The sequence below is a fragment of the Molothrus ater genome, chromosome 14, assembly GCF_012460135.2.
Source record: "Molothrus ater isolate BHLD 08-10-18 breed brown headed cowbird chromosome 14, BPBGC_Mater_1.1, whole genome shotgun sequence".
NCBI lineage: Eukaryota > Metazoa > Chordata > Aves > Passeriformes > Icteridae > Molothrus > Molothrus ater.
In genome coordinates this window covers 5,264,223-5,286,589 of record NC_050491.2, presented here as the reverse complement: position 1 = coordinate 5,286,589, position 22,367 = coordinate 5,264,223, and positions in this window count along the sequence as shown.

Here is a 22,367-nt window from a genome sequence, read left to right as displayed (position 1 = left end):
CACTCACTACTTGTAAAGTCAAATGAAAAGCAGGAGCTACAGAACATTCAGTGGTTACCACTGAATGTGTTTGCCAAAAATTGCTGTTCCATCAGTCAGATTATGCCCCTCCACATAACAGTCCTGCCTCCCTCAGTGGATTTTCAAGTTCTTTTTGGAAGGCTTCCCTTTCTCAGCACTGAGTATTTCTAGATTAGTTTAAGGTCTTGGAAGAAAATGAAATTTAATCTGCTTAAAAGCTTCACACTTACATAGTTCCTCAAGAAAGTAAACTCAAATTTGTAAGCTCTTTAATGTGATTACTGCTTAGAACCTTTCCTTTATTTTTAAGTGTTGACATGATTCCCAAATAGTTCTAGGGAAAATTTTGTTAAAAAACTCTATTGTGTTGTATTTAAAATTCCTACCAAAATATTCCAAATTTCTGAGTTCAATTTTTCCTTATGTTTCAGTAGCTCATCAAGAAGCAATAAAAAATTTTACAGAAAAGTGAGCTGTGTTTTCATGTTTTGAAATATCTGTGGATATTTTCCAGCTAGCTGCTGCTGACAGCATCAGAGCTTCCTCTGTTCTCACTGTGTGTCAGAGCTCTCTGCTCTGGTTGAGAAATAAAGCAGTCAAAGCAGCTGAGGAAAACTTCAGTACAACCTGAGATGGCTTTGCAAATTTTAATAGGCTGCTAAAGGACTGTTATCCAGTGTGTGTCATACTGCAGAATATCTGATCCTGTCAATCACACTATATGAAAACAGGAGTACACATTACCTCTCTGAGCAGAGCTTCCAAATTCTTATAATTGAAATTTTCCAGCTGCTGATGGAGTATGCTTAGACTCTGTTATTTGAGGCAGCCTCCATACACACAGATTTTGATAGAGATTTCTGTGTTACAGAATTTAGTTCGATTTTTTTCCATGGCCTTTTACTCTTCATTGCCAATAACATTTTAGACAACTGCAGTATGAAATTTAATCATGTATCTATCCACCTTTGGTTTAACACATTGAGTGCTTAATAAGCTCATTGCTGTCAGGCTCTTATCACTCATGATGCATTCCAGCTGTCTGAACACACAAATTTCATATACAATAACTAGAGAAAATTCAGACCTTGATGAAACTATATTCTTTGCAGTTATAGTAACTTTAATAGCCAAAGACAACTGGTGATGCAGCTGAATGCATCATAAACCAAATAGCTCCTTTTTACAGTTAACCAAACAGCTCCTTCCTCCCCCTCCAGTAACTGAAGAACAAATTATCAATAATAGGCAGATGGCCATTAGCATAATCCATAAAGCCAGAAGACATTACAGTACTTTGTATCTATCAACACTGATTAGCAGCATAACGTTTAATTAGCCCCTCTGAAGAGAACAGTGAGTAACAGGGTAGGGGTATGACAAAGGAAATGGTTTTAATAATATACTGGATGTTTTTCAAAGTGAAATTATTTCCAGCTCATGGGTCCTTCAGCAAAGGGCACTTCAGCAAGGATGGGTTCAGAATGTGCACATTGATCAAAACATGGAAAATTACAAGTTTTCACAGACATAAATTTATCTAAAGTATTACAATCTGAGCAGAAATAATCTTGTATGAGCTGATCCTACTCTAGGTTGCTAATAAAGAAGAAAATAGATGAAGAGAGGGAAATTTTGTGACTGCAGGAAGAACAGGTTGTATATTAAAGCCTGGTAGCATTGAAAATGTTTCCTTGGATTATGTCCAACAAGCCTTTGACAAATCCACTTTCACTTCATTAGACCAAACATAAATCTATAACTATATAAATACCAACTCAAAATCTAAAGATGACAAAGAATAACAGCTTAAGACTCAAATGTTTATTAAGTAAAACACAAAAAACCCCAGCAGTTCAGCCTTAGCAGTGTCCTGTTTCAAGTCTCTTTTAGTGACAAAAAATAACAATAAATAAATAATATAGGTAAGTTGCTTTTCAGGTGAATGAATTGAATGACTATGTAAACTTTGAAGGATAGGTGTTAGACTGCAAAATACTTTCAAAATATCTTGTATGAGGGGAAATCTGAGCCCTTTAGCACAAAGCACACAAAGAAGACAATGACTATCATTACAGCTCCAAATTCAACAGGGAGGGTCTGTGAATGAGAGAAGATAGAAGAGCATCCTTTTCTTTTATATATACATATATATACAGACATTTGAGTATCTTATTTAATATTTCAGTGTATTACCACTCTTTCCATCACAACCTCTTCCCCTCTCAGGTTATCTGAATGAGCAAACAAGCACCAGCAAGGCTGCTGAGAGCAGAGGTGAAACTGTACCACAGACCCTGGGACGGGCTGGGGACAGGGAGTGGCACCAAGGACAAACTGCAAATTCCTGCAGTGCAGAGCAGTGCAGTGGTGTCAGCCTGCTGCCACTGGCTGTCCTGAGGACACAGCTGCAGAAAAACCTGCAGTAATGCCAATGGCTGGAGATCTGAGGAGTTTCTTTGCTCCTCTGTTGAAGATTGCAGTTAGCTGAGTGGAGAATGGGAGCAGCTGGAAGAGCTGGGGCAGAAATGTCACTCAGATTTGTGGGCAGAATAAGAGACTGGAGGAAGTTCCTAGAGCTGGCAGTAACACTGACAGGTATCTGAAAAGGAAAACCAGAGTGGAGTATTCCACCCTTTGATTCAGAACAGACAGCTCCTGGTGTAGGCAGCAGATCATGGGGGAACAAGAAAGTTTCCATGTGGAAATATCACCTCAAGGATCTGTTTTCTATTAAACATGCAAGTGAAGGAGAGAAGCATCTGTACAGAAAAGCAAAGACACAAACACAGACACATCAGGGGACTGGAGCAAGGCAGATCAAAGCAGAAGGGAGAGACATTGTGGGGGCAGTCTCTGTACCAGCAGATGCCTCCATGAATGCCATCACCTTCATCTGCTTAAACAGATCCTGTTACTGGAGCAAACAGCACCAAGGTGCATCAAATGGTGCAATCTGCTCCAACTAAAACATTTGGGAGGGAAATATTCCTGAAGCAGTTCAAAGAACAAATTGGATTTCATATCCCTACCTCTTTTTCACAACAAGGAGAGTCTTTGGACAAGTAGGTAATTTCAGTGTTCCAGATGAGAAGTGCAGGAGGACTTCCTTTTCTCCCTACTTAAAAAGAGCTTAGGAAAATTGCAAGTCATAGTGTTTTTCAGCTTCATAAAGCTGTTTCATTAACTGTGCCCATCTCAGATAAGTCTCAGCTAAGCCTAAATTAGCAGCCTTACCAGATTAAAAAATGTGCTTCACAAATGCACCTCCTACCTTTCTCCCCCTTGAGGCCTCAGTGCAAAAGGAAAGGAAATGTTGCCTAGACACAGTAAGAAGGTCTTCTCTACCTCTCAGGTTTTTTTATTAAAGCACTGTGGTTGTAGTGTCCCACTGCCTACCTATGTTGTACAGAAATCTAGGGATGGATGCCATTCAAACCCACCTTGTGGTGTAAAGATAACGGCCTTGAGGGGCTGGCTGCAAGGGTACTTCTTTATTGTTCATTTCTTTAGTGCTGAATTATTTGAATACAGAAATTGATAAGTTTTACAGATTTGCCTATTTTTGGCCATGTCTTTCCCTGTCTCAGTTCATCCTTTCATCTTGCATGCTGATAAATGTGGGATCTTTCATGCCTAATTCAACAACTTTCCTCAGTTTGATAGAACAAAGTATACAAAGTAATGCAGAGTTCAAGTATGCTACCTTATACATCCATCTTATACATGATTCCTGTGCTTGGCAAAACCACAGCTTGCACTTTCATTTTGCATATTAATATGCAAATATGTTTTCCAATTAGTCACAGCAAATTAACTGCCCTTGTCCTAGGCAAGGACAATTCCATTTGCCTTGCTGTAGCATTCCATCTTGTGAATCCTTAGCTGAGAGTTAAGGTCTAATTAAGAGAACCCCCTCCTGCAGGATGGAAAGGTGCTCACCTGCAGGGTGCTTAGAGAACTCCTACTTCAAAATATTCACTTCAGGGAAAGCACAAGTAAATATGGACATAAACTTCATCTACAAATCAAATCCTGCTTTAATCCAGATATCCCAGAACATTTTGCTGTTGCTGCACACAAGGCATTGATTTCATACAACATTCAATCCTGACTCCAAGATCAATATACAGCACAATAACTGCCATTCAAAGCTCAGCATGATTGCAGAGACTCTAGTGCTCTGATGGGTTTAGAAACATCACAAAATTTTACAATTACTCTGATCAGGAAGACAGCTCATTTATTGTCATTGGAAATCACTGAACCTCTTGGAATGGAACAGGCATTGTATTGTCAAGTGGTTTTAGTTACCAAAAAGCCTGGAATGAGAATGACTTTCAACCTTTTATATGGTCACCAAGACCTCCTGATGATCAAGTGAAGGAACTGTGCAGAACTGCTTGTCCTCTCAACCATCTATTCAATGGTCTGTGAAATTTGACTGTATGAATATGTCTTAGTCAAATTAAGTATTCGTACCAAACTCAACATGTTGTCATATGAATCAAATCACATCTTTTCCTTAAACCTGAGTTAAATTAATTCTGTTATTTCTTTTGCTTTAAATGTGCAATTAGCAGAGACATTTTTCTGTTGCTTAAATGACAACTTCAATCCTCACATTTGACACAAAAGTTGACATATTTTTATACAATAGAATTCACTAGAACATTTCAAGTGTTTTTGAGTGTGGTTATTGCAGATCTGATGGTGGTGCAAAATCAAATACAGGAATAGTAAATGTTGTACCTAAATAATCTGAGGGAAACAATGTCTCATGTCTTTCTGCCTATGTCAGTTTTGAACTAGTGCATGTCAGTACAACACCTGCCTTATTAAAATCTGTGCTTGGATACAGAGCCAGGCTGAGCTTTAAGTTTCCTGTGGAAATTATGCATGTGTATAAACACAACACAAGAGTTTCAATGCCCTAGAATGCCCTCTGCTCTTGGCATCTCAAGCAGTTATTTTTCTCAGGTAGATTACTTTAGATTTGCCTTACCAAGGCCAAAAGAGATAAAAGAACTGTAAGGAGTTGGAAAGCAACCTTAGCATATTTTGTATTCTCTGTGTCACCCCAAGCCTGTGTGGGTTTTTAAGCAGTGTGTAGCTCAGAGCAGATGAATCAGCCTGAAGATGGCAAGAGTTGTCTGAGAGCACAGCAAGAGCTGCCTGATGTGGCCTCTTTACCTCACCATAATGACTTTGTGGAGCTGCATCTTCAGGGGAGAGGGAGGAATAACTTGACAGTGACCATAATACAAATGTCAAAATCCTTCTACTACACACTCAGAATTATTTCAGGACTGCAGAAGAGGCAGGGAAAGAGCAAGAAGTAGTGCTTATCAGCATTCTTATCAGCTTATTGACATGTTCTCAGTTTACTGCCATTTGCTGTCCTTCAGCCATGCCAAGAACCACAGTGCTCTGACAGGTAAAATCCCATTTTGGGGGATGTGTTGATGCCTCTCTATTAACAACATCTAAACCAATATATATATATCTTTTTATATGAGCTATTTTTAACAAATGAGGCTGCCAATATTCTTGTGCTGCAAGTCCTTAAGTTACAGTTGTGTCAATCCCAGGAAGAGCTGAGAGTTTCCAGCTTTGCTAAAATACACAAACAAATGCACTCTCATCTCTCTTAACCCAGCTGTGAGAAAATTAAAGGGGAAAATGAAACCCTTTTCTCTGAGTAAAGATAAAAGACTTTACTGTTAACAAGAAGAGAATTAGAGCTGCTTCTCTCTTGATCTTGAGATGTCTCAGATACTGAAACAATTAATTGGGCAAAGAGTTCAGTAAAACTGAAGACTTGTCAAGGAACAACTTTCTGATACCCATGTTCAGTTTCTTTTGACAATTTTGTTTCATTTTTCACATTTGAATCTTAGCTGGCCAGCAAAGAAAAAATAAACTATGGATGAGGAACCTTTGGAAGAAAAAAACTATAAAGCTATTTACTGAAAAGTTATGCTAAACTGCAGTTACTTAAAAAAAATCAGATTAAAACCTAGGAACAATGAGATTAGAGGTTTAATATGGACTAGAAACATATATTTAAATTCATTGGAAGCAGTCAAAATGCACTGTTGTTACAAGTTCAGTAAGGCAATAATGTCTAAGCTTCATTCCAGGAATAATTAATTTCAGAGGAAGACAAGAACTGTATTACTTGATAACAAAGATCTTTAGCAGTGTGCATTTACTCTACAAAGACCAATTTACACAAAAATTTACAAGTGGCAAGCTGTTCAGTAGTGACTGAATAATTGGTTTGATTCAAACTTAGGATAGCACAAATATATCCTCTTAAATTCCATAACCTGTTTTAAGTGTACTCTTCCTGACCCAACAGAGGCTCTGAAAGAATATTCAGCATTAAAAGTGAATTTTAAAAAGCCCTATGTTTACAAAATAAAATTAGCATTTCAATGGAAGCAATGTGCACCCCTCAATTGCTGATGAAATGCTTGTTTACTCATTTGTGGTTGCTAACAAGCAGTGTAGCTTAACCAGCAGGATACATAGCTCAATCTGAAAAGTATTGCAGTGGACCAAAAAGGTATTTTTTCACAAATAAAATATGCAAAGCATAGAAAATTTTCTCTCTTGAGTGTAAAACTATGCATTCCATCAGCACAGAAGTGTGACAGAAAAAATTTGCAATAAAATCAAGGGCACATACAGCTTTATCAGCATATTATACATGATGATTGTGCAACAATATCATCACCCGATGATTGTACAATTAGCTACTGGCTGCCCTGGGCACAGCAAGACTGCAGTAAGTGTACAGGATGTTCATGCATGCACAGCAAAGGGCTGGGATCACTGCTTCCCTCTGTTCTCACCATGCTTCTGGTTTTGTTCACAACATCTGCAGGTGGACAGAGACCCCAGTCCATCAGAAACACCACTCTTGGTTAGACCAGTCTGGTCACTGTTTTCTCACAGCCCACATAGAAAACACTCTAATGGCTGGTTTGCAGACCTGTCAATGCACATCTTAATACACACACACACCAAAAAAAGCCACAGCTTTATGTGTTGTTGTGAGGTCCCCAGGATGAGGTAAGAGATGAGAATTTTACTCCAAGTTCACAGAAGGCTGATATAATAATATAATATAATTAATAATATAATATCATTAATATGATATAATATAAATTAATATAAATATATAATATATATTAATATATAATATATTATAATATAGTGTTATATTATATTATAATACAATATTATATTGTATTCTATTATATTGTATGAAATGATAAACTATACTATAGAAAGAGAAAGGATACCGACAGAAGGCTAAACAGGAATGATAATGAAAGCTCTTGACTGATCAGAGTCCCGACACAGCTGGACTGGGATTGGTCATTAAGATAAAACAATTCACATGCTGGGTAAGCAATTCTCCAACCACATTCCAAAGCAGCAAAACAGGGAGAAACCGAAGCTTCCCAGGAGAAGAAATCCTGGCAAACAGGTTTTTCATAAAATATCACAGTGACAGCTTTACTTAATATGTCCCCTGTATATAAATTATAGTAAGTTTTTTGTAAGCCAAGTGGGCTTTTCTTATTTCAAAGCACTAGGCAAACCTTCAAGTATTATTTATTTTTCAGATAATGATATTCCACACAAGTTTCTGCTCTTGGCACTGTATTCAGGTTTGATTTTTCAACACACCAAACAGTTGGAGATTGCTCTTTTGGCAGAATTCAGGAATAAAGTCTTAAAGATTTTCTTTTCCAACTTAACAGGAAAAAACATAGCAATGTGGTATTGTAGGCCACAAGGAAGAGTGATCCATGAGTCATCCACAGATTTTAATCCTGCATATTACTAGGTAAACTGTGGATTTCCTTGACAGGAACTGAGCCTTCCATTTTATACTAAGAGAAGAAACCTAACAGAAAAAAAAACCATACAAATAGACAATCCTGAAATATTCTAAAAATATCTCTATAATCTAAAAATGTAATTCTAAAGGTTTTTAATGAAATCATTGCTAAATATTTCTGTCATGGCTATACTATATCTTCTTCTAGTGTGGTTGAAGAAACCATTTTTCTGTGTTTTCTTCCATGTTCTAAAATAAACATGTTTGCACTGTGACGTGTCTTATTATGATAACTGGCCATAAGTGAGGATTTTGCAAGAACAAAAGAACAAAAACTGAATAAAACTTGATTGGCATTTTGTCTGAGTTTAACTTAAATAAGGGGTTCTCCATATAGTTCTGTTTAGCATAATTTAGCATCACAAGCAAAATTTGCTCTGCAGGGTAAACAAAGTTTATATTTAACATGGTGTTGCATGGCTCAATGAAAAGTACAATTCCAGTCAAAAAATTGTTTCACTAAGAGTTCATTTTATTCTCTACCACTACTTAGAGGCCACAGTTCTGAATGCTCAGTAAAGGTCTTCAGCTCAGAAGGTGCCTGAAATTAACTACCACTTCAAGTAGTACCTAATATCAAGAAAGTCTATTTTTCCAAAGGGGCAATTGCTAAAACACAGTCACCAAACCTGGCAGGTTGTCAAGTAGGAAGTGCAACCAGCAATGAAATGGGAAACCTTTCCACCTGACTTCCAAAACAGAGCTGATTAGGCACCAAGTAGGTAAAATTCCCACCAGCAAGGTGTGCATGTTTGTGGCCTATTAATAGTGAGCACCTGCAGGTATTATCATTGCCACAGGACACAGTTAATGAGACAAAGAAAGAAAACTAAATTTTCAACAATCCAACCTTTAGCACGATGGCAGACATGCTTTGTGGTACTGAAAAAAATGCCTCTGAAAAAGGTGGTGCCAAGAAAGAGGATAAGAGACAACAGGAAGAAAATGATGCACAGGAAATTGCACCTAAACATGAGAAAGAGTTGATTTACTGTGCAGTGAACTAGCACTGGAACAGATTGCCCAGAGAGGATGTGGAGAATCCTTCACTGGAGATATTCAAGAACTGTCTGGACACAATCCTGAGCCCTGTGCTCTGAGATGACCCTGCTAGAGCAGGGAGGTGGCACCAGGTGACACACAGTGGTCCCACTCACCCAGCCTGTCATTCCTCAGCACTTATAAATAGCCTGTGCAGGAGTAGATGGACATCCCAAATATATGCTTTCTCTTGCAAGAATTCAGACAGCTGATGTCTCTCCCATGGAGCCTGGCAAGGGACGAGAAAAATTTCCAATTGCATTTTGGCAGCTTGGCCCTTTGGTAACCTGAATGTCACTGTCACTGGCCCCCAGCCAGAGCTCATTGGAGTCAGTGGGAATCTTTCCATTTGCTTCACTGGCCTTTGGATCAGCTCCATATTAGCTTTCAGATTTGTTCATATGTTTCAGATATATCTGGCATTTCTTTTCAAGGGCATAGTGTGTGAACAATAGCCTGTTTGCTGACTGCAATTTCATATAATTTACTTTACCATGATAATAATTACAAAAATCTTTCCCTTCATGGTATATTGCTTATACTTGTATTAATCAAACAGTAAACTAATTTGGGTTACCCATGTAATAAATTACTTGCCAAAGAAAAAGTAGCTGAATTCTTCATACATTCCTTTACCAGAACATTTACCTGGGAATTGTTTGTTTTTTTAGACATGAAGATGTGAGCTGAAAAACTGGTTTTACACAACTGTAACATCCATTTACCCATGCAGAGACTATATTAAATTGCTGTAAAGAACACCTAATATTTACTGTAATAATTTATTGCAACTGACTGCAATACTTCAGGAATTATCTGTCTTCCCAATGTAGAGGGCAAGTGAATTTTTTTTCCTAGAACAGTGCTAATTTCTTAAAATATGCTGTCACTATTTCATCATTTTACCCATAAAATTCACCCATGAATTTGTTTGGTGCTATTACCATGTGTAAGCATTTCTTTAAATAACTGACTTGGTAACAACTGACAATATTGGATAGAAGAACATAAGCTGATTTCGCCATGTCAAATATTCCAGTGACCAAGAAATTAATGTACTAAAAGAAATTATTAATAAGTAAAACCAAAGCCACATTTAGTGAAAAGATACATCTGTGCAGGAGGAGAGGAAAGGCAGGAGGAGCCAATTCTGAGCACTCAGCCCCAGTCCCTACGTGGGCAGAGGATCCCAGAGCCTCTCTGAGCCCTGCCAGGAATTCTGGAGTCCTCACCAGGGAAGGGCAGATGGCAGATTCGTTCACTTGGACTGTGCCCCAGCCCTCCAGCTGAGCAGGCTCATTCTGCTTCATTTGGAAAAGGAAGGACTCCTAAAACAAGCTGTGAGGAGCTGAAAACCTTTAGCTGGAGAAGGGTGATAAGCCACAGAGAAGAGCTACTATGAATCAAAGAAAAATTATTTTAAAAAGGAGAAAAAAAAGCCTGACAAAAGAAAAAAAGCACACAACCCTAAACAAACCCAGAAGGGTCAAGCCTTTCCCACTTTAAATGCTTGATCCAGCTCTTAAACCACTCCTACCTGTAACATGGTGGAGATATTTATTTTAACTCAAATCAGCTCATTAGCCCTTTTTCAGGCAGACCATGCCCTACTTGATCATGTATGTCAAAAAACATTCCAGATTTAAGAGCATAATAAGATACAGCTGTTGTGCCAAGAGAGACAAAGGCTGAAGATCAGTGAAGAGGTAAAATTGCTTGTCCATAGTAACTGAGTGGCAGAGCTGACATAGGAAATGCTGTTTTTCTAAGTCCAGCTCTAGTGCCCTTCACAGACTGAATTCAGCAGCAACACTATTACTGCAGGCAGCTCAGGATACAATTTGGCTTGTAGAAAGCCAAGAATAATAAGAATGTATTACATTATAAGCCACAGTAGACAGGAGAGATACATTTATTTACCAGCTGTTTAATTATTTATACAAAGCATAAGAAGTGGGTCACAAAAAGCCTGATAGTTGCCAAATTGCAGTCCCTCTCCCTACTTGTAAGTGGGAGCAATGTTGGCACACTTTCATGTTAATCAAAGCATCTCTACTTCAGAAAAAACTGTATGGTAAAAAAAAAAAATATTCCAGAGGATACCAAAAATCTACTAGACACCTCTGCCTCTCTGATTCACTTTTAACCCAACTGCCGCTTCTCTCAGCACTATTAAATCATTATCAAGTTAATAAACTTTTGGAGATGTTTCTTAAACAGTTGTATGCAGTCATCACAAGAAATATGTCATGGACTGCATGCTGATACATCCAACCATTGTGAAGTACTGAGTTCCATGACTCCAACATAATCTGCTACATCTGAAAACATTTTCTATTTTGAAAGGAAATATGATGGCATTAATTTCCATTCAAGTCCAATTCAAGCTAAAATACTGCGAAGTAGGTTGTGCAGAACAAAAGAGCCATTTAGAAAACAGGTTTTGGATCCTTTCCCAATGAAAACAAATAACCTTTAGCACTAGGAACATAAACTTCCTAAGCAATAACTTGTGGTTTGAAGAAACCATTGAAATAACAATATTAAAATGGCATTGGCACATTTAGAAGCTACTATTCTCCTTCCTGCTCACATTTCACTGGAGACTTCACTTGACTAAAAATCTCCTTTGCTTTTTTTGATAGATACACCCAAGTTCTCTGCCTGCTATTGACATGTTTCTGAAAGCTCAATTTGGTGAAGCCAAACACTAAGGAAAGAACTTAGTAACATATACAAAGAAAGAATAACCCAAGAAGTACATCCTGACAACCATAAAACACCTCACAATACATGAAAAGAAAGGAGAAGTCCATTTTCTTTCACTGAAAGTTCTGTGATTCCATCTTTTACATCGATTTGTACCCAGTTGCACATCTGAGATATGAAATTAATTTCTGCCTTTCAGAAATTTAGCTGTTTCTCAAAAATTAATTAATTCAGTTGGAACAAAATAGAAATTTTTCAATAAAATTTAAAAATCACAAAATATGTAATATGGTAATAAGAGTTCTTCTTATGTAGGTCTCACTATTCCCAGTTCTTTCTGATAAAATTCTAACAACACAAAACTCAAAATTTGAGGCTGTTTAATAATCAGCTCTCAAAGATCTAAAGAATGTCATCCACATTATTGAAATGTCTCCCTGGGTATTTTCCTAAAGTTCACACTTCTGATGACTTTACACATAATCATATCCCTGTGGTAAAACAGAGACTCACAAAGACCTATCATTTCTTCAGTTAATAATGATTTCCAACCTTTATTTAAAATGAAAGGTCCTGTTTCATCAAGGCATGTTGCACACCCACGAGGCCCCTGCTCCTGCTCAGCCATCTGACATTGGAGAACAGCAAAGTCAAGAACTGTGACTGATCTTCATCAAGGAGTGCCCAGAACTGGCAGCAGTTCAGCACTCAGACCACAGTTCAATTTACAGTTCTGGCAACTATTTCCAGGACATTCTCCAAATTTTTGCTACTGTCTTTGAGACAAAGTGCCTCTTAGCAAAGAGTCAGTGAACCTGGACACTGAATTCCTTACTCCCTGAAGAAAAACAAATCACAAACCACTTTCAGTGCTCCACTAATGGTCACTGGAAAACAGTTTCTTCAAGGTAATGTTTTCACAAACTTCATTGACTGCACTAAAGGTGTCACTGCCTTGCATAATCCTTTTTGATGAACAGCACAGGGAACCATTGCTGTCAGTTAGCAGCCACTTTAATGCTCAGTATGGAACACAGCAACCTTACAGAAACTTGTAGCCACTTACTTGCTGACACCTTCAGAAATATGTGGGATACTGTCCTTGACATTAAATCATCTAAGGCTTTTTTTTTTCCTATGGTGTACAATTTTCTGGCTGTCAGGGATGTCTTTAAAAAAGTTGCTAAAAGTATTCAGCAATAACCTTGTTGATAAACTCACCACTCAAAAGAGAGTTACACAGTTTTATAGTGCAGCATGGAAACTGGAATTTTCTTCTGTCTCTTGGCTTCAGTCTGTGGACAACTTGCAGCCCAATAAAATAACAAAATGCACAAGTGTCTTTAGGAGGCTTCCTTTTGAGTATCAAGCATAATCTAATCTAATTTTCCAAATGGGAGAATTCCAGCAGCAAAATTCTTTAAATGACAAGTCTATGGTCACACATACTGCTCTGGAGTATAGAATTCCAAGCCCAGCCCATTCTTCAGTTATCTATAAAAATTTCCTCCATGAGGGGTCAATAATCCCCGAGTCTGCATAGCCAAGAGTGATCCCTCAAGCTATTCTTCCAAATATACCTGAATTACTAACAGAGCAACCAAACAATTTAAAGTGTTTAAGGTAATCTGGGTTATTTTCATAGAATCAGATTCAACTCTCAGTTATAAATTCACTTCTGCCTTCAGAGCTGAAGATGGGAGGCACAATAGCAAGCACTCCTCAGCATTGTTCCATGCTTTATCCAAGGCAGTATTTGGAACAGTCTCAGGCAACAGGGATGTAATTTTAGTTGCAAGTGCAAATTTTGCTGGACAGGAGCCTCAGATATCCACATAATAAGTAAATAACAGTGAGCAGCACAGGGAAAACATTAGAAGTTTCTGGGCAGCTCTAGTCCCTGTGAAGGCAAGGCAGTCAGGATTGAAAATCAATTTGACCTTCTTGTTTTCAGGTATTAGCAGGCATTTGAAAACTGCACATTTGAGAGTTCAAATGCATGTATATAAACTACTAAGGAAAACATTGAGGGGAAAAAATATGACACCATTAATCACAATGGTACATGAAATATTTCCAAATTAATAGAAACCCCATGAAAATCTGAAGAATTCTCCACATAAGAAAAAATTCTAGCAAGTTATATGTGATATCACAATAAAACAAATCGGCAATCTGGAGAAGGCATGAAAACTAAACATGAAACTTCTTTTAAGTACATTATTAGGTAACCTATGAGCAGCTATGCAGAAGGATCTGATGATCACAATATGAGACAAAAGTTCATGGAAGACACAGCCACGTTCACCATGGAGATCTGGGAGCTACTCATGCTGAGAAGGCTGTTTCCACACAACCCACTGAAGGATTTACCTCAAATAGAAATATTAATGTGAAGAGTTTTCAGAACAAGTGAACAGTAACAAATTGCCACAACCAGATGGTATTTACCCAGCAATCCAAACTAACTTAACAGAAAATAAATATTCTGTAACTACAGGGTGGAGTTACCACTTAACTCTGCCTCTGTAGCAGAGGGCTTGAGGATGGATAATGTGATGCAGCATCAAAAAGCAACTATATTAAAAAATTCTTCCAATCAAATACATTTAAGCCTGGAAATGCACAATGCTGAGGAAGCTAAATGTTCACTTGACTCCAAGAACCAACTGAGAAAATTCATAGAAGAAAAATCCACAGTTTCTAACCATACTGTTTCTGGGTCAGGCAGACCTGAGGCAAACACAGCAGCTGGAAAAGCAGTGTGGGAGAGCATCAGTCCATACTTGCACTTGTGCTTTTCCTGTGTATCACAGCCCTGACAGTGCCCAGGGTAATCCTGGGTTATTTGAACACTCGGCAGGATCTGTGAAATTCATCCTTATTTACTTACAGTCTCTATTTTTCTCTAAACAGACACCAATATGGCATTAAAAAATCCATAGGAATCTTTTTAAACAAAGCATTTTTCCCAAATTTCCTAATGAGGCTCCAAGCCACTTCACACATGCACAGAAAACATCCAGATACATCCAGAAGACTCCAAATTTATGGAAATTCACACTATGTGTCACAGACAAAGAATTTAACACTGTGAGCCCAAGATTGTTGTATCTTCACCTGCCTTCCAACCCTTTCCCTGGACCTGGAAAAAAGGGATTAAGGTGCTATTCCATCAGATACTTCATCCCCAGGGTCTCAGCTCATGCTCTTGTGTGGTGATTTAACCCATAACCTGTGACCAAAGAGCCCAGAGCTCTGCAGGGAGAGCAGCAGCCCCTCAGTGGGGCAGAGACAGTAATGAAAGTATTTTAAACCTCATCTAGGGATTCACCAGAAGCTGTCTGGCAGATGATTTCACTGTTATTGTTGATTGGCAACTTTCTCTATATTCTCTATATTTCAATTATACTGTGATAACTTCAATTATTCTGTAATATTTCTCTATACTTAATTTTCCTTTCACAGAAGTTTCCAACAAGTAAATATTTTCCTGTTGAATCACTTTTGTTCTTTGACAAAGCATATTAATAACATACTTTGACATCATAGGGAACTCTTTCAAATTTCTTTGTAGCGAGGGGAATTAAAAAAATTGAAGTGCTACCCAAAATTCGCATTTTGAATTCTTTGGTAGGTTTGCAGCTGTCATTCCTAGATAAGCCTTCAGCTAATCTGTTCCCTTAGATTCTTATATTTTTCTTTTTTTCATAACCATACACGACAAGGGAAAAAAAACAGCTTCTGCCCTGCTTTTCTTCCAACTGGGGGAAAAGGGATAAGAATTTCTAAAACTATTTTTGCAGTCTAAATCAATGTGGACACCTACTGAACCATAGTTATGGGGGATAAAAAGTGCTCTGGTAATGGGGATCCAAATTGTCCTCCTTTGACTCATTTGGAATGTGAAAAATAAACAACAGGCATGTTTGAGCAGAAAAACTCAGGATTTCTTAGAACTTCAGCTGCACAGTTTCTGTTGATTTTACCAAACTCATGAAAACTCTCTTGGCAGCACAGCAAGTTTTGTATCTGCAATGCTAATGGAATGGAGATGATGGGAATTGTATCATCCTGCATGTGGAATGAAAGGGTGTTTGCTGTATTTGCATACACCCATATGCTATTATTTATCATTACAGTTGGCAATTTTGCCTAACTACAAATTGCTAAGGATTTCTATATTAAGAACAAAAATGTGGAGTTTCAAAATGAGCCAGTATTCCAAACGTGGTGCAGAGCAGTGAGCAAACTCTGTATTTTTCTGCATGTTCTTAACCACTGCCACAGATCCTGCACTACATTTTTTAAACCTTTAGACCACCTGAAGTATCACTTTGAGGAACAGCAAATAACTTTTGAATAATTCCACTATCTGGCCTAAAACAAAACCAGTGGTTTGTTTTTTTACTATGTCCCTACGACTATTGGAAAAACAAAGAAGAAAGAGAGCAAGGATAGAGAGGCTTGTACTGGTGTACCACCATCCTTATATTTCATTGGTCTCATTAACTTGTGCTTTATTAATTTTCAGAAATACCTAGCAGGAGAGAAAAGTAAAAATATCACAGTCATACAAGGTTTCCAATTAAATACAACACAAAGATGCCACTGCATTGTTAAAATGACCCATTTCTGTTTTCTTTAAATTAAATTACCTTCATATTCTGGTGTCTAATGTGTATATAGCCCCAGGGAAGTTCCCTAGGTGCCAGGTACAGGTGTTATTGATCTATTGTTGAGGGTGAGTTAAAGCCAAGTTAATTACAAGTAGATTCTTGAAAAGGAGTTGAGCCTTTGTTTTAGTTCATAACCTCTGGGAAGAAAAAAAACAGTCATAGCCCACAGGATGATAAAAATGAGTAAAGTGAACAGCTTAAGGAGGAAAAGACATATGTACAGCTGAAAAACTCAAGAACACCTTCAATTAAATCAATAAGTCTCCCAACAGCATGGGAGAGAACAAAAGTGCTTTAGCGGTCAGGAGTTAATCTAGAAAATCTACCACCTAATCAATGTGAAGCTGCAGTCTGAGAAGCAAATGCTGGTTTAAGCTGCTAAAAAAAATCATTATGTGTTCTTTGCCATTTCCCAAACCTTCAAAAAGATCACGTTTTCACCAGAAGGTGCTGGGGAATGGGCAAGAATTAAAGCCCTCATTTTCATACCAAAGCTTCTGAGAAAACAAGGCATCATCCAGACAACTGATACTGCAGAGGGAAAAATAGACTCATGATTGGATGGGGAAAGCTGAGTAACACATAGTTTAGAATTTCAGAGAACCACAGTGATTTGATGGTATCTGCAAGGAGAGGAATGGATGCAGATAGAAGACATTTCAGGAGCAGACAATTCACATTTTTCACATGCAAGCAGCAAAATGAGTTTGCTTACATAGATGGATGCCAGCAGATGTCAAACTAGGCTGTCACTGGGCAGTTGCACAACCATATTAATATTAACAGTTTGGACAAAATGAGAAGCCTTGCTGGGAGCTTCAGAGCACAAGAACCAAAATAATGAATGGGGGAAATTTCCATTAAGAAATAAAGGGAAACTAGGCATTAGGACATACAAAGCACTTCAGTAAGGTCAACAGCTAATCCTCTATTACACTGTGCACTCTTCTAAGGTAGTCTGTGTGTTCTGCTCTGCTGTGTAAACATTATAATTTACCTTCTGGATGTAATTCTGGCAAAAAATGACACAATTGGTCGAGTACAAAACAATAATAATAGTGTTTGCTATGTGATCCTTCTTTTTCTCTTTTGACAGGAATTCTGGAGTTGGGAATATGTTCACCTGGGTTAGCAGATGTGTGCCATACTAAAAACTTTCTGTTGTTCAGATCATTTTTCTTTCTACCACCAACTTTACATTCCCACAGGCTCCTTTCTACAATATAAATTCCCTGCCTGATACTTTCAGATGTAGCCAGAAATGTCAAATCAAACTTTCCTCTTGTGGGCTTTCACTTCCAGCTGCAGAGCACATCCTGATCAGAGCCTGTCCCTGCAAGGGTTGCAAACTCACCTGGGTGGCTCAGACCTGCTGTGACAAACATGGCAAGCAGCTACCACAGCTCAGCTTGGCTGTCCCCTACACCTTCTTTCCAACAGATACAGAACAAAGGAGTAAAGCTGCAAATCTCATTGCAGATGCTTCTCAAGTTCTGGTAGAATTCCCACATATTGCAGTGGGGAAAAGGAAGTGCATTCCTTAAATTAGCAACATTTCTTAAAAATGTTCTAAAATCAAAATTATTGCCATTGAAACAGCTGACTGACTTTATTGGAGACTATTTTAATTTACTCTCACCTCAGATCCATTCAACAAACAAAATATTTTGGTGAAGGGAAAAGGCAACTTTTACTTTTACTACAAATTTTTTTTGTATGTATTTGTTAAAATTATAACAGTCAAGAGCACTGTCCCCTCAGGCATCATGTGACACTGTTACTGTTATTAGGAAAGGCTCCATTTTGTCTTTATGAAAGGATGAGATTTATCAATTATGGGGTGAATAACACAGAGGTTATCCTTGATAAGTGGACTTGTAATTGAAAGCAACGATGGGCAATCATCACAAAAATATCAAACATAACTTGAGAACATATAAGAAATATGGTTTGTAACATTTACATTTCAAAAAGGATTGTGAAATATACATGCTGTGCTATTTCAATTTTATCTGATAGCTTTGTCCTTTGTAATTTAGAGAAACACTGGATCAAACAAGAGCCAATTACAGCCATGCATTGTTAGTGAGCAAAAACAAGTCTTAATAAGGTTTGTACCCCATTTAATCACTGTATCATAGTAATAGAGAAACTATTTATTAATATTAAAAATGCTACCTTATTTTAATTACAACTAGATACAGCATTACTTCTCTAAGCCAATTATGCCACATAAGACTAAAAATAAATAATTCAGACAGTTTTACTTCAAAGAAATCCAATAGGGTCTTGTTTGGGAGTACTTTGATCCTGTCTGTTCTATATTTAACAAAATTTAGCTGTGGAGAAATATTCTCTCCCAGCTGCAGTAAATAAATGTGACCAGCTGCACACCCACCATCCTCACCCATAATTTTAATTTAAGCTCTGTCAGACTTGGTGCCTGGGCAGAGGGAACCATGAAGGAAGACTGAATGCAAGAGCCACTCAGATGCTACCTTTAGAAGAACTGAACCCTGAACAATTTCTTTCTTATTACTACTAAAATAATGTGAAAGAAGGAGGACCAAAAAAGTTGAACTAATAAAAAAAAGTGAAAAATATGTGTAGTGTAATTTGCCTCACACATGAAAGGACATGAGTAATAACAGTAATTTCTCATGCTGAATTACAGGAGGCACAAGATTGAAATCAATACCCAAGTAAAGCATGATTACATTGTTGGCTGCTCAGGAATGTGCATTTTGTCAGAACCTCATCAAATCCACTGGTCTTTGCATTCTAAACAAAGGCCACACGAACAGGAGCTCACTAATGCTAAGCACACTCTGGGAAGTGGAATTAGTTCAGCTGCAGAGAAGGGGATTCAGGACAGGAATCTGCTGCTGAACTTGCAGAGGAGTGCAGTGGAAATCCAGGGGGTGCTTCACTATCTCCTGTTCCACACACATGGATTACCAGACCTTTTTTGGAGTATCTCTGTTCAACAGCCCACCCCAGAATCATTTCTCCTAACCATCTGGTAAATGGGATTATTTTCTCATGTTATTGGCTCCTGCTCACACTTTTTTTTTTTTTATTTCTTGATTGCACTAAGCCTCTGTTTGAGATTTCAAAGCTATTTGAAATTTCTCTGGCAGCTCTTACAAATGTCTCATTAATTCTTTCTCTCCAGCTCTCTACCATGCACAATAACATTCTCATTTTGGTTTTATTCTATTTAAATCCATAATGAAAGTTAAGAAGAAAAAAATACTGAAATCTTTATCAACATACACCTCTATTTATGTATAGCAAGTGAACCCCTCCTAAAATTGCATCAAGACATTAAATTTCCCCATGCAAATAAAGAGGAAATCAGGAAGAGTCTCATGATAGAGCAGCTGCTGGCAGGATTTGCTAGAGAAAGCTGCAGTCATGTTCTTTTTGCAGATAATAAAAAGAGTCCATGCAACTGGAGAGGCAGGGCATGGATTAATAACACCTTCTGCAACAGTAATCATGTGTCTGTATTACTTGTTTTTCAGAAGAGCAATTTTCTTCACACTAATAAATCTAACTGCAGAAATATGGCTTATGTCACAAAAGTGCATTGCAGCAGTGTAGTCTTTATCACTGAGGTGAGAAATACCTTTTATGTTTATTAATACACTGTTTTTAAAACATATCTTCAAGATGTTAGCAGTGCCATTACACATATTCAATGAAGCCCAGATGCATTATTCATGATAGCTGTGATAAGCCACTTCTCCTTTAATGCTTTATCCACGCTCTGGCTCCTCAGGGTTGACTTTTAAAGGTGGGGAGAGAAGCACAGAGGCATTAACAGCTGTCATTTCCTACAAGTGGGATCCTTCAGAGCAGGATCTGCCCTGAAAATCCCCCCCTGCGACAGCCAGGAGTCTTTCCTGGGAGGGGCAATTGCTCCTCTGCATAGGGAAGGGGCCTTGAGTGCCAAAAAACAAAAATCACCCAGGCATCACACACTGCCCTTTCAAGGTTTTGGGTAGTGGGTACCAAATCTCCTACAGGTATTTCATGTATTTGAGAATGATGCCTGTATTTTGGAGTGGTAGGACTCGTAGAGAAGGCAAAAGAGCATGGCTTTTAGGATAATTTGTGCTGGGAAGCTTCCAACCACATTTCCCACTCAGAGGTGGAACCTGACAGGTTGGTGTGCTCTTGTTTCTGGTCCAGCAATGAACATAAATGAAAAGCCTCTGAGTAAGATCATTTGATCTCATAAGAATTAAATTATTACATAGGGCCTGTGGTGCATATCAGACACTCCACTGTGGCTACACATTTATTCCATGGAAATTATTTCTGAGGGCAGTGACAAGCAGCACTTAGCACCTACTGAGTTCAAAATTGAGGCACTCATTTGAGGGCACTTTGACCCAATTCATGCCTGTAAATGGAAATTTTATTAATTCCATTGAAATATCCTTTAATAGAACAGGAGAGATCCAAAATTACTCTTTCCCAATGGGCAGGGACATGAGAACTCTCTAATTGATTCTGGTCAAATTTCTATGAAGTCAAATTTATTTCATCCAAACAACTGCCATTATATTTTATTAGCTATGTGAAATGATCTTCTAAGTTGCCCCTTTTTTTTTTTTTAGTACTTTAGGTAAAGGGGAAAATATAAAATGTTTAGAAAGGCTATGGATTTTTGGTTTGTTTGGGGTGTTTGTTGTTGTTTGGTTGGGTTTTTTAAAGAAACTCATTCATAAAGGACTGTCAGTGAAGTTTCTTTGATTTTTCTCAACAATACATCTTAATCTAACTTTACCAATAGAAAAGATGTTGCCAGCACATATTTTATTTTTAGCTCAGATAATCTAGAGAACACTTTGCTCTTAGTTACTTCACCATCAAATTCAGCCAAAGGGTAAACTCCACAGAAAAGTGCAGATGCTATCAGAAAAATAGAGGGAACAAGATAAAAAGGAGAGAAATTTTAAAAGAAAGCAAAAATGCTGAAAGGTATAAAAATAAAAAAAAAAATATGGAAAACCATCCACATTCACAACTTAGCTAACTCACCATGAAAATATTTATCCAGATTCTGAATATCCAACTCCAGCAGTATCATGGTATCCGATCCTTTGTTCTCCACAAGAATCTGCCTTGATGTTCAAGAATCCTCCCTCACCAGCAAGTGCAGCACCACTGCCAGTCTTGGAAAGAGGAGCTGCTGTCCTGGGCCAGAGAAAAAGCCCAGGGATGCACAGACACCTTTAGAGAGCTGCAGATGCCATTTAGTTTCAGCCTCCATTCAGAAGTGGGCTGAGAAGGGCTCTCAAAAGGGAACCACAGAGACTCTATCCTGTTATTGCTGAAACAAAACATTTCCCCCCTGTTTTTCTCACTAAAACCTTCTGTATCAGCATATGCAAAAGCAAAAAACTTGCACTTTATCATTTTTCTCCAGCAAGGCAGGAAATGAGCAGTGCAACTTGATCATCCAGTGGTTGCATAGGCCTGGATGGATGAGCAGTAAAGTAGAAATTCTGCTGTTCCTTATTCAACCTAGAGACACAGGAACTGTGCTGCCATCACATCTGAAAGAGCTGGTCCCCAAAGGTGCACTCTGGCAAGATCACAAACTACTCATCCAGAGGAAAGCATTTCTTAGCCTGGAAGTATCTTTACAGATAAACTGTTCCTCAACTCAAGGGTAAGCAGGTATTCTGAGAGTAATGCGGATTTACCACCTGGCTTGTGCATGCAAAATTTGGACCATATTGGGTTTGCTTCCTCTGTTTCTCATCGAATGAAAAATAATTACATAAAAGAATATTTCTCTCTGAGCAGCTCCATAAATTAACAGGAAAAATTCTTGAAGTAATTGAGGTTGGAAGCCATAATTGAATTGAAAACATTTCTACCAATCTGTGATTCTTTATGAGACAAGTGATATTATCTCTTCAATGCTTACTGGATTCAGCACTCTGCCTCTCTAGTGCATTACTACATTCAGAAAAGCAGCT